Below are 19,789 nucleotides of genomic sequence, written 5' to 3' on the forward strand. Positions count from 1 at the left end.
TTGTGGTAGCCGAAGCTTCCTCTTGGTGGTGCTTGTCTCGCGGTCTTCTCTTGTGCTCATGAAGGTTGGTTGTAGCTTGATGTAGAGCTTGTTGGGACTTGTAGGTTTGCGCGTCTCGAGCATCTTCATGTTGATGATGTCGTTGTCATGACTGAGCTCGTAGTAGATGTCATTCGTCGTCGTCGTGCACATGATGCTTGGAGGTGGCTTGCCCTTCATGACGATGTAGATCATGAATGTGACGATGGTTGCCATGTAGATGTGGACGTTGACAAATTGCGCTTGCATCGCATGGGCGCTCTGAAGATTTGCGACTCGCTCACGGCCTCCTTGAAGATGACGAAGGGGAAGAAGACTTGTAGTCAAACAACGCTTGTCAGATGTCCTCCATGTGTTTGTCCATCCTTTCGTTGTGGTAGTCGAACGTGTCGCCGATGTAGTCCCTTGTTCGTGCTTCAGATTGTCTTATGTTGGTGGCGAGGTTGTCGATGCGCTTGCGCAAGGTAGATTGTGTGCCTTGCATTGCTCGTTGTAGTTCGATGCTGTGAATGATGGTGACGTAGTTGTTCACGTCGTCGTTGTCGTCGAAGACTGGAGATGAAAGGCCTTGCCTATCCATCACAAGGCTCGAGAAAATGTGAGTGGAAGAAAGGAAAGAACTAGACCAATGTACCTTATCCAATGTTGAAAATGGATCAATGATCACTCAATAGTGTAGCAAGGAATTAGCACAATTGGTACCGGTTCTTGTCAATTCTCAAACCTACACAAGTAATGCTTATGGAGTAGCTCGGTGAGGATAGTGGCACAAAAGTTTGATGCAAAATGTTAGCAAGAGTCAATATTGTTGAAATAGATTCACAAATTCGCAAGTGAAACAAGTAGACCAATAGTAATATGGCACACGGAGACACACACACGGATAGATAAATGGAGTCATGCAACCAAGGAGTAAGCACAAAATGTGGAATCCACGGAAAATGTTCATGTTGCACAATTCAAGGGAGACGCTAGCATGATTGCTCAATAGGCGGATACGACACTTGTGCACAACCTATAAGATGCAAAATGTATCAAGTTTCTATCCCAAGTATGTTATATGTATGATGTTTTGGTGTCTCTCTAAATTTGATCCAAGATGATCGGATATGACAATCTTATATGCAATGTGGTATGATGCTATGGCTATTGCCAAGCTCTTTGTTCACTCTTTTGCTTAAAAGCTTATTCTTTTTTTGTTATGGCCACTATGCGAAATGCACAAACCAAGATAGCAATTGTGTATATGCGGGAACAATCTTGTGACACAAGATATGATATGATGATACCTTGATGAGGATACCAAGATGATATGGTATGTATGCAATGGAAGGTGTAGATCGATGATCACTAATGTGCACAAGTAACATTGCCGGCAATACTCAATGGCTAGTCTCGATAGGCAAGTGACGCAAAATGGGCTAGGGGTTATCAATACTATGGCAAGAAGAATGTACAATGATGGGATACCATGATACCAAGATGGTATAGAGGTTACCGTTCTTGTGTACGGTTAGGGTGTCAAAATGGTGAAGGTGGCCGATGTCGAATCCTTGGCGAAGTTGAGCGGCGGTGTTGTCGATGTTGAGCCGTTCCTAGTTAGCCTAAACACCCTAGGAAAAGGAAAAACCGCAACTCAAAATCTCCAAAGGCAAATGTCAAATGGTGGTAGCAAAAAGCGGTGGTGGTTTTATGGAGGCTCAAAGGGATTGTGGAAGTGCAATGATGGGTTATGCGAGTCGGAGTTGAAGTCACAGTCCCTAATTACCCGAAACACCTTAGGAGACACAACCCACAACTCAAACAAGCTCAAACAAAATTGGGTTAAGTTTAGGTGGCGGAAGTGTATGGTGGGCAAGCTTATGCGGAAGTTATGGTGGTGGTCAATGAAGAAGTAACCGTCCCTAAGTAGCCGAAACACCTTAGGAGACTCTCGAATCACTACTCAAGCAACCACTACTGCTATGGGGAACAAAATGGGTTAGGTTGCGGAAGTCGGTGGTGGTATAGCGGATGATGTGGTGAAGGCCCTAGTCAAAGATGCCAAAGTTCCAAAAATTAATGAAGTCAAATGATGGTGGTTGCATTTTTGTGTGAAGGGGGATGTCAATAGATTCAAAACGAGCTAAAGAACGTCAAAATCCAAGTCCGGAATTAGTTATGGCCGAAACAAAAACCAGTTGAAGTTAATATCTACACGTAACGGACATCCGGTAAGTGTAGGATGTCCGGTGGACGGACGTCCGGAAGGTCAGGAAATCCGTTAATTTCGGTTCTGTTTGGTGGCACCAGTCGTCCGGAAGGTGTCGGTCATCCGGTGCTTCATGAGGGTCTGGACGTCCGGAAACGTCGGTCGTCCGGTGGGTCGGGGTCAACTCGAGATCCGAGATTCGAGACGCGATTTTGGGAGGAAATTGAAGATTTTGGGGTCAAAATTGAGGTGATTTCGTGGATGGAAAGTGAGGAAACTTGTGGAGAAGCTATATCCACTCGAAACACTAAGAATCCATGGATCAAAATCAATAAAACATCATCAAACCAACAAATCGCAAAAAAAAATGGGGCTATTTTTGGTGGGGATTTTTTAAATTGGGGAAGAACAAAACAAAATTAGGCTGGAAAACGGGGGTAGGGACTCCAAATTCGTGATCAACCATGGCTCATGATACCAAGATGATGTAGGGTGGAACCCTAGGGGCCGATCTTTCACAATTTGGAGTGGGATTCCCGAAGAACACACAAGAGGAAAACACTCAAATTGACTTGATCCAATCACACATGTGCTAGATCCAAACACACAAAGATAGATACAAAGGTACAAATGCAACAAAGGGGGATACAAGAGGTAACTAGTTCATCTCCATGAAGGAGGCCTTGAATCCATGGAGGATCCCTAGATGGGGTCTTGAATCCACTAGGGATCTTCTCACATGGAGGTCTTGAACTCCATGGGAGTGGTCTCTCTCTCTCTCAAGAGGAGGAGTGGTAGAGGAGCAAAGCTCACATACAAATGAGCTATCACTTTGCTAACCCTAAAATGGTGGAGGTGGAGGAGTATATATAGTCTAGGGCCACGAAGGGGTAAGTGAGGGGCGAAACAGGTACATGGGCCTTGGCCCGAGTCTTTGCACGCAGGCAGGTACCGGACATCCGGTGGGTAACGGTCGTCCGTTGGCTCGTGGGCGTCCGGACGTCCAGATGTCTTCGGACTTCCGACGTTTCTTCTCTAGACATGTGGCACCGGATATCCGGACGTTGTCGGTCATCCGGTGGCTGATGAGTGTTGGACGTCCGGCGTCTGGCGGTTGTCCGGGCGCTGTAGGGTGCGTCGGCTATAGTTGTCCTGGGTGGCTGAACCTCTAGGCGTCGGACGTCCGGTGGCTGTGACTTGCAGTCAGCCCTTTCTCTTGTTCCTCGCGCTTGGTGTCCTCACCGTCTTGTCCAATGCTCCTAGCTATTCCATGGTCTTCCTCTTGGTTCGTGGTCATGCATTGCACATATGTTTGAGGTAGTAGCCATGTCTCACATGTGGAAAGTGATAGTTCGGAGAGGAGCAAGTTTAGCTTGTGTCCAATGGCGTATGGTCGAGGTCTCATTGTATGTCCTCTTGTGGCTTGGGGAGTAGTCGTAGTGTACATGGGGATGACCGTAGGATGCTCCGCATCACTATAGATTTTGGGTAATGATTATACTATTGCCGTGAATACATTATCTTGGTGTGATGCCTTTGTTGAAGTATGGACTAATGATATTAACCATTCAATCAAATGGGAGAATGTTAGAAAATTAAATGATTAAATGGTTAATATATTAATTACCATAAATTAATGTTGGGGAACGTAGCATGCAATTTAAAAAAAAATCCTACGATCACGCAAGATCAATCTAGGAGAAGCATAGCAACGAGCGGGTAGAGTGTGTCCACGTATCCTCGTAGACCGAAAGGGGAAGCATTTAGTAACGCGGTTGATGTAGTTGAATGTCTTCACGATCCAACCGATCCAAGTACCGAACGTACGGCACCTCCGTGTTCAGCACACGTTCAGCTCGATGACATCCCTCGAACTCTTGATCCAGTTGAGGCCGAGGGAGAGTTCCGTCAGCACGACGGCGTGGCGACGGTGATGATGATGTTACCAACGCAGGGCTTCGCCTAAGCACTACGATGATATGACCGAGGTGTTAACTATGGAGGGGGGCGCCGCACACGGCTGGGAACAATTGATGTGTGTTCTAGGGGTGCCCTCCCCATGTATATAAAGGAGGGAGAGGGAGGGAGGCAGCCTAGGGCGCGCCCAAGTAGGAGGAATCCTACTTGGGCCCCTAGTCCAATTCGGCGCCCCCTACCATATTTGGACAAGGGGGAAAGGAAGGAGGGCGGAGGGGAATGAAGTAGGAGTCCTACTTCATACTTTCCTTTTCCTCCTCTCCTTTCCCTTTCTCCCCACGTGGCTGGCCCTATAGGGGGCACACCAGCCCCTTGTGGGCTGGTGTGTTCCCTTACTTGGCCCATTAAGCCCATATCTTTGCCGAGGGTTGCCCGGAACCCCTTCCGGTGACCCGGTATCACCCAGAACACTTCCGGTGTCCAAATACCATCGTCCTATATATGAATCTTTACCTCTCGACCATTTCGATACTCCTCGTCATGTCCGTGATCTCATCCTAGACTCCGAACAAACTTTGGTCATCAAATCACATAACTCATAATACAAATCGTCATCGAACGTTAAGCGTGCGGACCCTATGGGTTCGAGAACTATGTAGATATGACCGAGACACATCTCCGGTCAATAACCAATAGCAGAACCTAGATGCTCATATTGGTTCCTACATATTCTACGAAGATCTTTATCGGTCAAACCGAATAACAACATACGTTGTTCCCTTTGTCATCGGTATGTTACTTGCCCGAGATTCGATCATCGGTATCATCATACCTAGTTCAATCTCGTTACCGGCAAGTCTCTTTACTCGTTCCATAATGCATCATCCTGCAACTAACTCATTAGTCACATTTCTTGCAAGGCTTATAGTGATGAGCATTACCGAGAGGGCCCAGAGATACCTCTCTGATACATGGACTGACAAATCCTAATCTCAACAAACACCATCGGAGACACCTATAGAGCATCTTTATAATCACCCAGTTACGTTGTGACGTTTGATAGCACACAAGGTGTTCCTCCGGTATTCGGGAGTTGCATAATCTCATAGTCAAAGGAACATGTATAAGTCATGATGAAAGCAATAGCAATAAAACTAAACGATCATTATGCTAAGCTAACGGATGGGTCTTGTCCATCACATCATTCTCTAATGATGTGATCCCGTTGATCAAATGACAACACATGTCTATGGTCAGGAAACTTAACCATCTTTGATTAACGAGCTAGTCTAGTAGAGGCATACTAGGGACACTCTGTTTGTCTATGTATTCACACATGTACTAAGCTTCCGGTTAATGCAATTCTAGCATGAATAATAAACATTTATCATGATATAAGGAAATATAAATAACAACTTTATTATTGCCTCTAGGGCATATTTCCTTCAGTCTCCCACTTGCACTAGAGTCAATAATCTAGTTCACATCGTCATGTGATTTAATACCAATAGTTCACATCTTTATGTGATTAGTTCACATCGCCATGTGACTAATACCCAAAGGGTTTTACTAGAGTCAATAATCTAGTTCACGTCGCTATGTGATTAACACCCAAAGAGTACTAAGGTGTGATCATGTTTTGCTTGTGAGAGAAGCTTAGTCAATGAGTCTGTCACATTAAGAGCCGTATGTACTTTGCAAATTTTCTATGTCTACAATGCTCGGCATGGAGCTACTCTAGCTAATTTCTCCCACTTTCAATATGTATCCAGATTAAGACTCAGAGTCATACGGATCGGTGTAAAAGCTTGCATCGACGCAACTCTTTACGACGAACTCTTTATCACCTCCATAACCGAGAAATATCTCCTTAGTCTTCTAAGGATAATTTTGACTGTTTTCCAGTGATCCACTCCTAGATCAATATCATACCCCCTTGCCAAATTCATGGCAAGGTACACAACAGGTTTGGTACATAGCATACTTTATAGAACCTATGGTTGAGGCATAGGGAATGACTTTCATTCTCTTTCTATTTTCTGCCGTGGTCGTGTTTTGAGTCTTACTCAACTTTACGCCTTGCAATACAGGCAAGAACTCCTTCTTTGACTATTCCATTTTGAAGTATTTCAAAATCTTGTCAAGGTATGTACTCATTGAAAAATCTTATCAATCATCTTGGTCTATCTCTATAGATCTTGTTGCCCAATATGTAAGCAGCTTCACCGAGGTCTTTCTTTGAAAAACTCCTTTCAAACACTCCTTTATGCTTTCCAAAAAATTCTACATCATTTCCGATCAACAATATGTCCTTCACATATACTTATCAGAAAATTTGTAGTGCTCCCACTCACTTTCTTGTAAATACAGGCTTCGCCGCAAGTCTGTATAAAACTATATGCTTTGATCAACTCATCAAAGCGTATATTCCAACTCTGAGATGCTTGCACCAGTCCATAGATTGATAGCTGGAGCTTGCACATTTTGTTAGCACCTTTAGGATTGACAAAACCTTCTGGTTGTATCATATACGACTCTTCTTTAATAAATCTATTAAGGAATGCAGTTTTGACATCCATTTGTCAAATTTCATAAAATGTGGCAATTGCTAACATGATTCGGACAGACTTTAAGCATCGATACGAGTGAGAAAATCTCATCGTAGTCAACATCTTGAATTTGTCAAAAACCCTTTTCGACAAGTTGAGCTTTGTAGATAGTAACACTGCTATCAGCGTCTGTCTTCCTCTTGAAGATCCATTTATTCTCAATGGCTTGCCGATCATTGGGCAAGTCCACCAAAGTCCACACTTTGTTCTCATACATGGATTCTATCTCAGATTTCATGGCCTCAAGCCATCTGTCGGAATCTGGGCTCATCATCGCTTCCTCATAGTTTGTAGGTCCATCATGGTCTAGCAACATGACTTCCAGAACAGGATTACCGTACCACTCTGGTGCGGATCATACTTTGGTTGACCTACGAGGTTCGGTAGTAACTTGATCTGAAGTTTCATGAGCATCATCATTAACTTCCTCACTAATTGGTGTAGGCATCACTGGAACTGATTTCAGTGATGAGCTACTTTCCAATTTGAGAGAAGGTACAATTACCTCATCAAGTTCTACTTTCCTCCCACTCACTTCTTTCGAGAGAAACTCCTTCTCTAGAAAGGATCCACTCTTAGCAACAAAGATCTTGCCTTCGGATCTGTGATAGAAGATGTACCCAACAGTTTCTTTTGGGTATCCTATGAAGACGCACTTCTCCGATTTGGGTTTGAGCTTATCAGGCTGATACTTTTTCACATAAGCATCGCAACCCCAAACTTTAAGAAACGACAGCTTAGGTTTCTTGCTAAACCACAGTTCATACGGTGTCGTCTCAACGAATTTTTAGACGGTACCCTATTTAACGTGAATGCAGCTGTCTCTAATGCATAACCCCTAAATGATAGTGTTAAATCGGTAAGAGACATCATAGATCGCACCATATCTAATAAAGTACAGTTTTTACGCTGTGGTGTTCCAGGTGGCGTGAGTTGCGAAACTATTCCACATTGTTTCAAATGAAGGTCAATCTCGTAACTCAAATATTCGCCTCCGCGATCAGATCGTAGAAACTTTATTTTCTTGTTACGATGATTCTCAACTTCACTCTGAAATTCTTTGAACTTTTCAAATGTTTCAGACTTGTGTTTCATTAAGTAGATATACCCATATCTTCTCAAATCATCTGTGAAGGTCAGAAAATAACGATACCCGCCGCGAGCCTCAACACTCATCGGACCGCATACATCGGTATGTATTATTTCCAATAAGTCAGTGGCTCGCTCCATTGTTCCGGAGAACGGAGTCTTAGTCATCTTGCCCATGAGGCATGGTTCTCAAGCATCAAGTGATTCATAATCAAGTGATTCCAAAAGCCCACCAGCATGGAGTTTCTTCATGCGCTTTACACCAATATGACCTAAACGGGGTGCCACAAATAAGTTGCACTATATGATTAACCTTGCATCTTTTGGCTTCAATATTATGAATATGTGTATCACTACAATCGAGATTCAATAAACCATTCACCTTGGGTGTATGACCACAGAAGGTTTTATTCATGTAAACAGAATAACAATTACTCTTTGACTTAAATGAATAACCGTATTGCAATAAACATGATCCAATCATATTATGCTCAACGCAAACACCAAATAACATTTATTTTAGGTTCAACACTAATCCCGAAGGTAAAGGGAGTGTGCGATGGTGATCTTATCAACCTTGGAATCACTTCCAACACACATCGTCACCTTGCTCTCAACTAGTCTCTGTTCATTTTATAACTCCTGTTTCAAGTTACTAATCATAGCAACTGAACCAGTATCAAATACCCAGGGGTACTATGAACACTAGTAAAGTACACATCAATAACATGTATATCATATATACTTTTGTTCACTTTGCCATCCTTCTTATCCGGCAAGTATTTGGGGCAGTTCCACTTCCAGTGACAATTCCCTTTGCAGTAGAAGCACTCAGTTTCAGGCTTGGGTCTAGCTTTGGGCTCCTTCATGGGAGTGGCAACTTGCTTGTCATTCTTCTTGAAGTTCCCTTTCTTTCCCTTGCCCTTTTACTTGAAACTAGTGGTCTTGTCAACCATCAACACTTGATGATTTTCTTGATTTCTACCTTCACCGATTTCAGCATCGCGAAGAGCTCGGGGAATCATTTTTGTCATCCCTTGCATATTATAGTTCATCACGAAGTTCCAGTAACTTGGTGATAGTGACTAGAGAACTCTGTCAATCACTATCTTATCTGGAAGATTAACTCCCACTTGATTCAAGCGGTTGTAGTACTCAGACATTCTGAGCACATGCTCACTGGTTGAGCTATTCTCCTCCATCTTGTAGGCAAAAATACTTGTCAAAGGTCTCATACCTCTCGACTCGGGCATGAGTCTGAAATACCAATTTCAACTCTTGGAACATCGCATATGCTCCATGGCGTTTCAAAACATTTTTGAAGTCCCGGTTCTAAGCCGTAAAGCATGGTGCACTAAACTATCAAGTAGTCATCATACCAGGCTTGTCAAACGTCCATAACGTCTGCATTTGCCTGCAATAGTTCTGTCACCTAGTGGTGCATCAAGGACATAATTATTCTATGCAGCAATGAGGATAATCCTCAGATTACGGACCTAGTCTGCATCATTGCTACTATCAACTTTCAACTTAGTTTTCTCTCGGAACATATCATAAATAAAACGGGGAGGCTATACGCGAGCAATTGATCTACAACATAGATATGCAAATACTATCAGGACTAAGTTCATGATAAATTTAAGTTCAATTAATCATATTACTTAAGAACTCCCACTTAGATAGACATCCCTCTAGTCATCTAAATGATCACGTGATCCATATCAACTAAACCATGTTCGATCATCACGTGAGATGGAGTAGCTTTCAATGGTGAACATCACTATGTTGATCATATCTACTATATGATTCACGTTCGACCTTTCGGTCTCAGTGTTCCGAGGCCATATTTGCATTTGCTAGGCTCTTCAAGTTTAACCCGAGTATTCTGCATGTGGAAAACTGGCTTGCACCCGTTGTATGTGAACGTATAGCTTATCACACCCGATCATCACGTGGTGTCTTAGCACGAAGAACTGTCGCAACGGTGCATACTCAGGGAGAACACTTATACCTTGAAATTTTAGTAAGGGATCATCTCATAATGTTATCGTCGTACTAAGCAAAATAAGATGCATAAAAGATAAACCTCACATGCAATCAAAATATGTGACATGATATGGCCATCATCATCTTGTGTCTTTGATCTCCATCTCCAAAGTACCGTCATGATCTCCGTCGTCACCGGCATGACACCATGATCTCCATCATCTTGATCTTTATCAACGTGTCGTCACATGGTTGTCTCGCCAACTATTGCTTTTGCAACTATTGCTATCGCATAGCGATAAAGTAAAGCAATTATATGGCGCTTGCATCTTATGCGATAAAGGGACAACCATAAGGCTCCTGCTAGTTGCCGATAACTTTACGCAATTGCTAATTTTCATCCGGATGAAAATTATTCATCTTCATCCGTTTTCTGAGTCGTACGTTCTGTTGTGTCGTGATTCGTGGTTTTTCTTTTTTTCCTGTCCTCTTTTGGGCGCTGACTTTTCTTATCGGGCCCGCTGAATTTTTCAATCCGACCCGTTACGCTCCCCTCGCTATCCTGCGTCCGTCGCTTCCTCCTATCTCTTTCCACTAGATCGGAATCGCGCCTTCGCGCGAGGCTGCTGGTCCCAGCATTTTGCCGAAGCATATAACACTATATTAGTAGAAACCAGGTATAACATTTGCACTTATAGAGGATAATAAAGTAAAGAAACATTTAATTGTGATAGAGCTTAAGATCAACATAAGTTTATAAGGCAGGATCAAGCTCGGTGCGTTCATACGACCGCAAAAGATAACCATTCGACACGAAGTTCGATACCAAAAGTAAGAACACATACGAGGAGGTAATAAGAACGGAACATAATACAAAAGAGCCAACTACGGAGCCATAATCAGGAAGCATACTAATAAGTGCCACAATTCATCTGTCTTGTCGATGTACTTCATAGGGACTGCCTCACACGAACCTGATACTATCGAGCATCGACCACATTACTTACAATTCCTCTATGCTTTTGTATGGCCAAACGATAGCACTCCAATCATTTGGATTAGAAAGTTTCTTACAGAAGGACATGATACATGAATTTTTCAATCTGAACATAAGTACACAAGGCCTAAACAGTATCTATAGTTCTATGCTAATTTTCCATATCTATTCCATGGTTTAATAAATCTTAAGCACATGTAATGTTCAACACAAGCACATGAGTTGCAGGGTACCACAGGAATATGATCAGGCACGTGATAGTTATACCACATGAATACCTGATGGAAAAAATACAAAATTATTATAAAAAGTCAGTAACCAACTAAATGTAACAGTACACCTATCAAATTGAGTATACACATGCGCCCTGCCTGGGTCGGTGGCCCAAATCCTAACTCTGTGTGCAAATAAAAGTGTTCATACACAATAAGTTCATGCAACAGATTGCCCACCACATTCTTCTCAAATAATGATGCAGGCATGATTCCAAAATAAAATAAATACAGTTAACAATCCCTCCCCACGAAACACAACACTATGAATTAATTGTAACCATGTTTATTTTATCCATAACCACATTCTTTTCATCAGGAACAACTAACTGCTTACGGATTAAAAATATAGATTGGCCGAAGCGCCACACAGGCATCATCCAACAATTTTAATTATTTGCTAAAATCCCCGCTACCCATGGCAACAAACACCAACCTTGTTATTTTAATATTTTCTATTAACTACATTTCTGCCGAAAAGTGGTGGCACTTTCTACTCAAATCTGCAAGATGTAATTCAGCCAAACACTATATGACCGGGAATCTGACATACCTTCTAGTCTATCCAGGCAATTTGGGATCGATCTGTTCTATGGATTAATCAGATGACTGAGCGGAATCCCCAATCGCTGGCTCTGCCCCCACTTCTGCCGCACAGATTTGGCCGTCCACACTGCTTCCCTCATGGTGCGTCTACATAACCCCATTTACCAAAATTCAGGTTAGATGCAGAAATGCGGAAACAAATCCTTGCGGAACTGTGCACATCAGTAACACAAATCTGCACCTGTTAATCGGCTGCAGCAGGAACCCCGTCTTCACGGGTATCCGCAGGTCCCTTCTCACAGACGGTGGCTCGCCGAGGCTGCCGCTCTCGATAAAAGATGGATCCAGGCTCGAGAGGTAGGAGACAGCTGCTCCCAGCGACCCATGCTTGCGTTTACTCGGCTAATGTCGGAGTTTACTCGGCTGCTGTCGGAGTTACCGGAAAGCATCAATCCTGACCCATGGATCAGGACAGCGAAAACGACTCGAGCCACGGCTCTGTTCAGATCGCTCGATGGCGTTTAACACTCATATAGCATGCAACTTTCTCTCGCACTGAAACCGGAATAAGATTTTGTAAGCAAATATTATTTAGTAGCAAAAGAAAACACAAAATCCAATCATGTTAATACAACAGATGTAATATCATTTGGATATTATGGAATAATAATGAATGAGATACGAAATCAGTGTTTTAACTTTACATGTTTCACAAAGAAAATGCTACAGTGGGCCATGAGAAGCAAAGTTCACCTGACTTGTTCATGAAGAGTAAAAAGATCATGCAGATCTTCTGTTGAAAGAGAATTCCACTGTAAAAGTGAAAACAGAGCCATGAGAAATCAATTTACTTGGCTGTTTGAAGGATAAAAAAGCAAAAGATAACTTTATGTACTTGATCCTACATTTTGTCGTTCGCTTGTGCCTGATGAACAAACTTTCTGGAGGCATTCTTTTGTCATTTGACGCTGATATACCTATAGATGAATGTGGCAGATCATAGTCAGTGGAAGAAAGTAACCATCAACTCGGTATTTCTTCGCTAGATAGTGTAAAAAGTGAAGTCATGAAGAATCATAGTCAGATCTTAGAGGTGCGGGAAGAGGGATTCTCTTTCAAACGGGAAATAAATATGAAGAATTCCCTAAGACTAAACCTTCCAAGTATTTTGCTATGGGAATAGCCGATAGAGATTACAGAAACCATAAACAAATCTTTTCCATCGATCAAGTCAGAGATTACAGAGCAGATATGGTAGTTAAGGAGCATTGCCAATTTGGCATTTTAAAATTCAAAGCATGGGTGTTATGTTACCATCCAAGTGTATGTAAAGCTTCAAATATCATGTGTGTGCTTTCAGAACAGGGTATTCGGCATACTTGACTGACAAATACAGTAAGCACTAAATACTAAGCTGCCATACTATTTTTTTGACAAGAGCTGCCATACTAAGTAATCAGTGACCCGCCAAGCTTAACTTAAGCCACATGGTTTATGATAAAAGTAAACTGCATATAGTTCAATGCGATGTGGAGTGGGCTGACGTGGTCAACTATTTCTTAGAAGATCAAAAGATATTCATGATTTTGTAATATAACAGATGTATGAGCAGGTATAAATTGGAATATCCAGGAGAACTGTTTCTTAGAAGATCAAAAGATATTCATGATCTAGTTATAGAAGTATGGTCTCCCAATAAACATATTAAATCTGAATATTGATGTCAATACAAATGTGACCATCATACACTAAACAAAAAAGACTGTCAGAACCTCCTTGACCCTCCTAATAGCAATGATGGCATGCTTTTGAATACTCCCAAGATTAATTAACCATGGAAACAAAAGGAAATTCTCCTAACAGAACCTCCTTGATTGTCCTAATAGCAAAACCACACACACACACGTACATCAGACATCTCTGTAGTACTAATTCAAGTAGATCAAGAAAATGGGTAGCCAAATAGCATGGCATATATAGAATTGTAGATTAGTATCTAGTATAACCAGAAAAGTTGAAGAGCGCCGCTACTGCCGCTGCTCGATCCCTCACATCACTGGGTCCGTCCCTAACCCCTAAGGTCTCCCAGGGCTCAATGGACCAACTGTTCGGAGGAACCAGCGACCGACCAAACCGAGCGCTGCACAAACACACACACACTCGCATGGCGAGGGGGTGGGTGAGAGGGGGGAGATGGAGAGGAGTGGAGGTACCAGATCGAAGCACGGAGGAAACGAAGTGGAGGGGGCGGAGACGAGCGCTCCGAGGGCGGCGCAGGCGAGGGTGGCGAGCAGGACCCGGTAGGACGCCGAGGCCGAGGGCGACCGGGGGTCCTCGAGCTCGAGGGCGCAGACGGGGACGGGGAGGGCTCTGGTGGAGCGGAGGGGGCGGGCGCAGCGCGCCGTCCTTGCCGCCGTCGTCCCATGGGGAGGAGAGGAAGGAAGAGGATGCGGAGGCGAGATGACGGCGGTGTGGGGCTGGCCCTGGACGGGAGCGGGGCAGGGAGGCGCGGGCGGGAGGAAGAGGAGAGGAGGCGACGGCGGCGGCGGGGCTGGGAGGCGGGCGCAGGTTAGGGTTTTGAGGAAGAGAGAGGTGAGGCGGGAGGAGCTGGGCGCGGGGGAGGCGCGGGTGCGGGAGGGAGGAGGCGGCTTAGGTCATCATTTTATACCCCTGTATGCAAAATTACAGAAATGCCCTCGGCGGGGCAGCGAAATTATAGGCGGTGGCACACTGGAGGGCATACAACGGTCTACTATTCATTGTAGCAGTAACTTTTTTTGATCCAACGGCTGATATCGACCAGGAGTGAGATCGAACGGTCCACAACGCATCAAAAAATCGATCCGACGGCCGAGAGTCGCTAAGCTCTGAGAAGCCTCATGTTCTCCCTAGATACTTATATCAGGATCCTCGTCGTTTCCTCTTTACCATTCACACACGCGTCCCCTGGAACAACCGCGATGGACTGAGATCCGGTGCCTTGACTGAGCCAAGGCACCGGTGAACAGTGTGGTGCCTTGCCGACTTGGCCGTTGGATTGAAAACGGACAGGCAAGATCACGCACTGTAGATTATGTACTGTAGCTGGTCCTGTAGCACCGACCTGTGAAAGAACTCTGTAGCAGATTGTACTGTGGATGGTTCCTGTAGCAGTGGTCAGTAGAATTTGTTGTGTTTCTGTTCTTTTGTCAGTGGATATTTCTCATTTGTTTTTACAATGTAATTTCTAGTGCATTTACAGTGTAATTCGCTATGGATTTACAGTGTAATTGTGACTCATTTTACACTGTTATTCCTAGTAGATTTTCCAGTGTATTTTCTTAGGGGGTTTACACTGTAGTTTCTAGTGGATTGTACAGTGTAATCCCCAATGGATTTACAGTGTATTTAGTGTAATTGTTAGGCATGTTGCACTGTAATTCTTAGTGGGTTTTGTAATTCTATTTTTGTTTAGCATGTAGGTGTTCTGTGTTGTGCCTGCATGCGCTAGTTCAGTGTTGGATTTTCGCATCCGTGAAAGTGGTCCGGGACTGTAAATTTGAGTAATGTGTCACTTCTAGTGTCAGATCTCGTTTGTCCTGTGAGCTAGATTGTCCGGTTGAATTCGGCTAGTTATCTATTTCACTTCGCCTGTTGTTTGTTTCAGTTCAGGTCCCTGTGCATGTCCCTATCGGATGGGCTGCTTTTTGTTTCAGTTCAGATCCCTTTGCGTTGCTTGTACGGCTTGTTTCCTCGCTCAGCATCACCTACCCAACAACCAAACTAGTCTACTGTTTGCCCCGTATTCCTTCCATTTTTATTTTGTTTGTTTCCTGCATTTTTAGATGTTCTTTTACTGATTTGGTTCTTAATTTCAGTTGTACTTCCCTATTGGTCTTGATGAGCACTGGTTCTCATTTGTCGTTTGTATCAAAGATAAAGCTTTTGTGTTTCTTGATTCGGCTTATGGAGAGAACTCATCGTATCACAGAGATATTCGTGATGAGCTGGTAATTTTTCTTTACTACACGAATAGTTTTTAATGCTCCTGCTTTGTTCTAGTCCTCTTTTACTTTGTAGTTCCCATTTTTTTTGTTTTCCCACAATATCTCAGTGGTATTTTACAGTGTAAATCTAATTTTTTAGGACTTCACAATAACTCAATTGATTTTTGCAATGTAATTTTCTTGTTTTACAGTGTAATTCTCAAAACGATTTTGCATTATAATTCCTTAGTGAGTTGTGTACTTTCAAAATGGTTTGCACTATAATTATACTTGTTTCTCTCAAATGCAAATTTAATTATCTTGTTTTTACAATGTAATTCTCAAAAGATTTTGCACTGTAATTCCTAGTGAGTTCTCTCAAAGTTTTTGAAGTGTAATTATCAAAAGATTTACAGTGTAATGCTCAAAGTTTTTTACACTGTAATTATCATTTGTTTTACAGTGTAATTCTCAAAGTATTTCGCACTGTAATTCCTTAGTGAGTTGTGTACTTTTTACAGTGTAATTATCAAAAGATTTACAGTGTAATTCTCAAAGTATTTTAGACAGTAATTATGTTTTGTTTTACGGTGTAATTCTCAAAGGATTTGCACTGTATCTTTTAGGGGATTTTTATAGTGTAATTCTCACAAGATTTACACTGTAACTCTCTTAGCGGTTTGCAATGTAATTATACTTGTTTCTCTCAAATGCAACTGTAATTATCTTGTTTTACAGTGTAATTCTCAAAGAATTTGCATTGTATCTTTAGTGCATTTTTACAGTGTAATTCTCGAAAGATTTACACTGTAACTCTCTTAGTGGTTTGCAATGTAATTATCTTGTTTTACAGTGTAAGAGTTTGCACTGGATTTTTACGGTGTAATTCTCAAAAGATTTACACTGTAACTCTCTTAGTGGAAGTGTAATTCTCAAAGTTTTTTTTCACTGTAATATCTTTTAGTGTAACTCTCTTAGTGGAAGTGTAATTCTCACTGTAATTTTCTTATTTGATACGGTGTAATTCTCAAAATATTTTGCACTGTAATTTTTTAGTGTAACTCTCAAATGATTTTACACTGTAATAGTCTTGTTTGATGCAGTGTAATTATCTTGTTTTGATACACTATAATATCTTTTAGTGTAACTCTCTTAGTGGAAGTGTAATTCTCACTGTAATTTTCTTGTTTGATGCAATGTAAATCTCAAAGTATCTACACTGTAATATCTTAGTGGATATACAGTGTAAGTCTCATTTTTTGGATTTTTACTGTGTAACTATCATTGATTTACACTATAACTATTTTATTGGTTTTGTTAGTGGGCTTTATAGCGCAATTCTTAGTGGTTTTACTTGTAAATTTTAGCACCATTTGTACTAGTATCCATTTCTTTGCTCTAGTGCACTTTTAGTATTTTTTTCTTGAGTCTTTTGTACAGTAAATTGGTTTGGTATGCATTTCCTAATTTTTTTAGTTGCAACACAGATTCATAATTTCATCGGGCTTTAGGATACTTACATCACTCCTATGATGCATAAAAGGATTAACTTCGAAGAGTTCGATGTGTTGTACCCAGATGTCCTTAAGCAAGATACTCGGTCTGCCTTTTCATGTTCATTTTTTATTTGTTATATAGATTTGTATGAAAGGTTTATTTATTTATTTGTGTTCTTTTGTATCTTTTCAGCGATGATTGTGGTGTCTTCACATTTAAGTATATGGAGATATTCACACCAAGAACTCAGATGGCAAACCTTTTATGCAGTGCAGACATTCCAAATCTTAGGATCAGATATGTGAATGACATGTTTTTCAGCCCCATGAACAGTTGCGCTAGTCTTTCGTAACTAATTTCTTTCGTGATGTATGTTCTTTACTTTCCTTGTCATTTGTTTCATTTTCTTATTCTCCTTTTAGCTTCTCTTTTCTTTTTACTAATATTCTGGGTCTCTTTGAATTTCTGTGTGTAGGGAGGCAATGCCAAGTGAGGTTCAGCATGTGCGAGGTCCTAGCACAAATGGTGGCTGAGTTCTTTTTTTACCAGCATGCAATCCAAGTGCGGTTCAGCAAGTGAGGCAATGCAAAGTAACATGCAAGCTGAGCATAGCAGTATTTTTTATTTTAGTAGTGGTCGTATGTTTAATCTTACACTGTAATTATTAATGTTTAATCTTAGCAAACTATTTGGATTATTGGTGGATTTACAGTGTCATTTTAGTGCATTTTGCAGCGTCATCTTTCAATTCGACGATCCAGAGAGGTGTTTTCATAGTCATCTCCGAATATTTGCCATCTCGGAATATTTTCGATTTCATTTTTCTATGATATGTCTTTTTATATGAAAATTGGTTATTTACGATGTACGATGATCCCTGTTAAGCATCCATGGCTGAATGGTTAAAGCACCCAACTCATAATTGGTAAATTTGCGAGCATCTTACACTGTAATTCTTAGTGGGCATGGTACAAATTAGTGTGGTTTTTAGTGGATTTTACACTTATTTTCTTGGTGGTAATATCATTTGTAATAGACAGCACCATTTTCCTGTTTTGTAGGTGACATCTTCTGGTCCTTTCCTCCTCCCTTTTTGGTTTTGCTTTAGCTGCTTTTCTGTTCGGTCATGGAGTAGCTTTTGGCTGTATCAGTGTGCTTCTTTGATTTCCTGTTTGTAGCTGCTTTTCTATCCGGGTTGGTAAAGTTTAGTTGTGGACCCGTTAGTCTGTTTAAAAGCTGGGGAAGAAAAGAAAACCGAGGACAAGGGAAACGGGACAGGGGACAGTTGTCAACCGTTAGTTGGATGGAAAATATGGATGAAAGCAAATTGGATTTCATCCGGATGTAGAATAGACAGTCCCTAACTTTAACAAAACATGATCATCTCATACAACAATTTATACCTCATCACCTCTTGACCATATCACATCACAACATGCCCTGCAAAAACAAGTTAGATGTCCTCTACTTTGTTGTTGCAAGTTTTACGTGGCTGCTACGGGCTTCTAGCCAGAACTGTTCTTACCTGCGCATCAAAACCACAATGATTTTTCGTCAAGTGTGTTGTTTGAACCTTCAAAAGGGACCAGGCGTAGTCAAACTCGATTCAACTAAAGTTGGAGAAACAGACACCCGCCAGCCATCTGTGTGCAAAGCACGTCGGTAGAACCAGTCTCATGAATGTGGTCATGTAATGTCGGTCCGGGCCGCTTCATCCAACAATACCGCCGAATCAAAGTAAGACGTTGCTGGTAAGTAGTATGACTATTATCGTCCACAACTCTTTGTGTTCTACTCGTGCATATAACAGCTACGCATAGACCTGGCTCGGATGCCACTGTTGGGGAACGTAGCATGCAATTTCAAAAAATTTCCTACGATCACGCAAGATCTATCTAGGAGAAGCATAGCAACGAGCGGGGAGAGTGTGTCCATCTTAGACCAAAAGCGGAAGCGTTTAGTAACGCTGTTGATGTAGTCGAACATCTTCACGATCCAACCGATCCAAGTACCGAATGTACGGCACCTCCGTGTTCAGCACACGTTCAGCTCAATGACGTCCCTCGAACTCTTGATCCAGTTGAGGCCGAGGGAGAGTTCCGTCAGCACGACGGCGTGGCGGCGGTGATGATGAAGTTACCGGCACAGGGCTTCGCCTAAGCCCTACGACGATATGACCGAGGTGTTAACTGTGGAGGGGGGCGCCGCACACGGCTACGAATAATTGATGTGTATTCTAGGGGTGCCCTCCCCGCGTATATAAAGGAGGGAGAGGGAGGGAGGCAGCCTAGGGCGCGCCCAAGTAGGAGGAATCCTACTTGGGCCCCTAGTCCAATTCGGCCCCCCTACCATATTTGGACAAGGGGGAAACAAAGGAGGGGGAGGGGAAGGAAGTAGGAGTCCTACTTCATACTTTCCTTTTCCTCCTCTCCTTTCCCTTTCTCCCCACGTGGTTGACCCTATAGGGGGCACACCAGCCCCTTGTGGGCTGGTGTGTTCCCTTACTTGGCCCATTAAGCCCATATCTTTGCCGGGGGTTGCCCGGAACCCTTCCCGTGGCTCGGTATCACCCAGATCACTTCTGGTGTCCAAATACCATCGTCCTATATATGAATCGTTACCTCTCGACCATTTCGAGACTCCTCGTCATGTCCGTGATCTCATCCGAGACTCCGAACAAA

General features: G+C 42.4%; 1 long non-coding RNA gene across 2 annotated transcripts; it reads right to left on the reverse strand.

Moving 5' to 3' along the window:
• Positions 1-10,301: 10,301 nt before the first annotated feature.
• LOC120967808 (uncharacterized) lies at positions 10,302-14,274 on the reverse strand. Of its 2 annotated transcripts, none has more exons than XR_005761547.3 (5): positions 12,552-14,274; positions 12,400-12,458; positions 11,888-12,201; positions 11,654-11,793; positions 10,302-11,106 (listed from the first exon to the last, which is right to left on the reverse strand). It is a non-coding gene; the product is annotated as an uncharacterized lncRNA (long non-coding RNA). The 2 variants fall into 2 exon arrangements; XR_012204542.1 differs by having other exon boundaries at positions 12,542-14,274.
• Positions 14,275-19,789: the final 5,515 nt, after the last annotated feature.

This window comes from Aegilops tauschii, chromosome 1, assembly GCF_002575655.3.
Source record: "Aegilops tauschii subsp. strangulata cultivar AL8/78 chromosome 1, Aet v6.0, whole genome shotgun sequence".
NCBI classification, from domain to species: Eukaryota; Viridiplantae; Streptophyta; class Magnoliopsida; order Poales; family Poaceae; genus Aegilops; species Aegilops tauschii.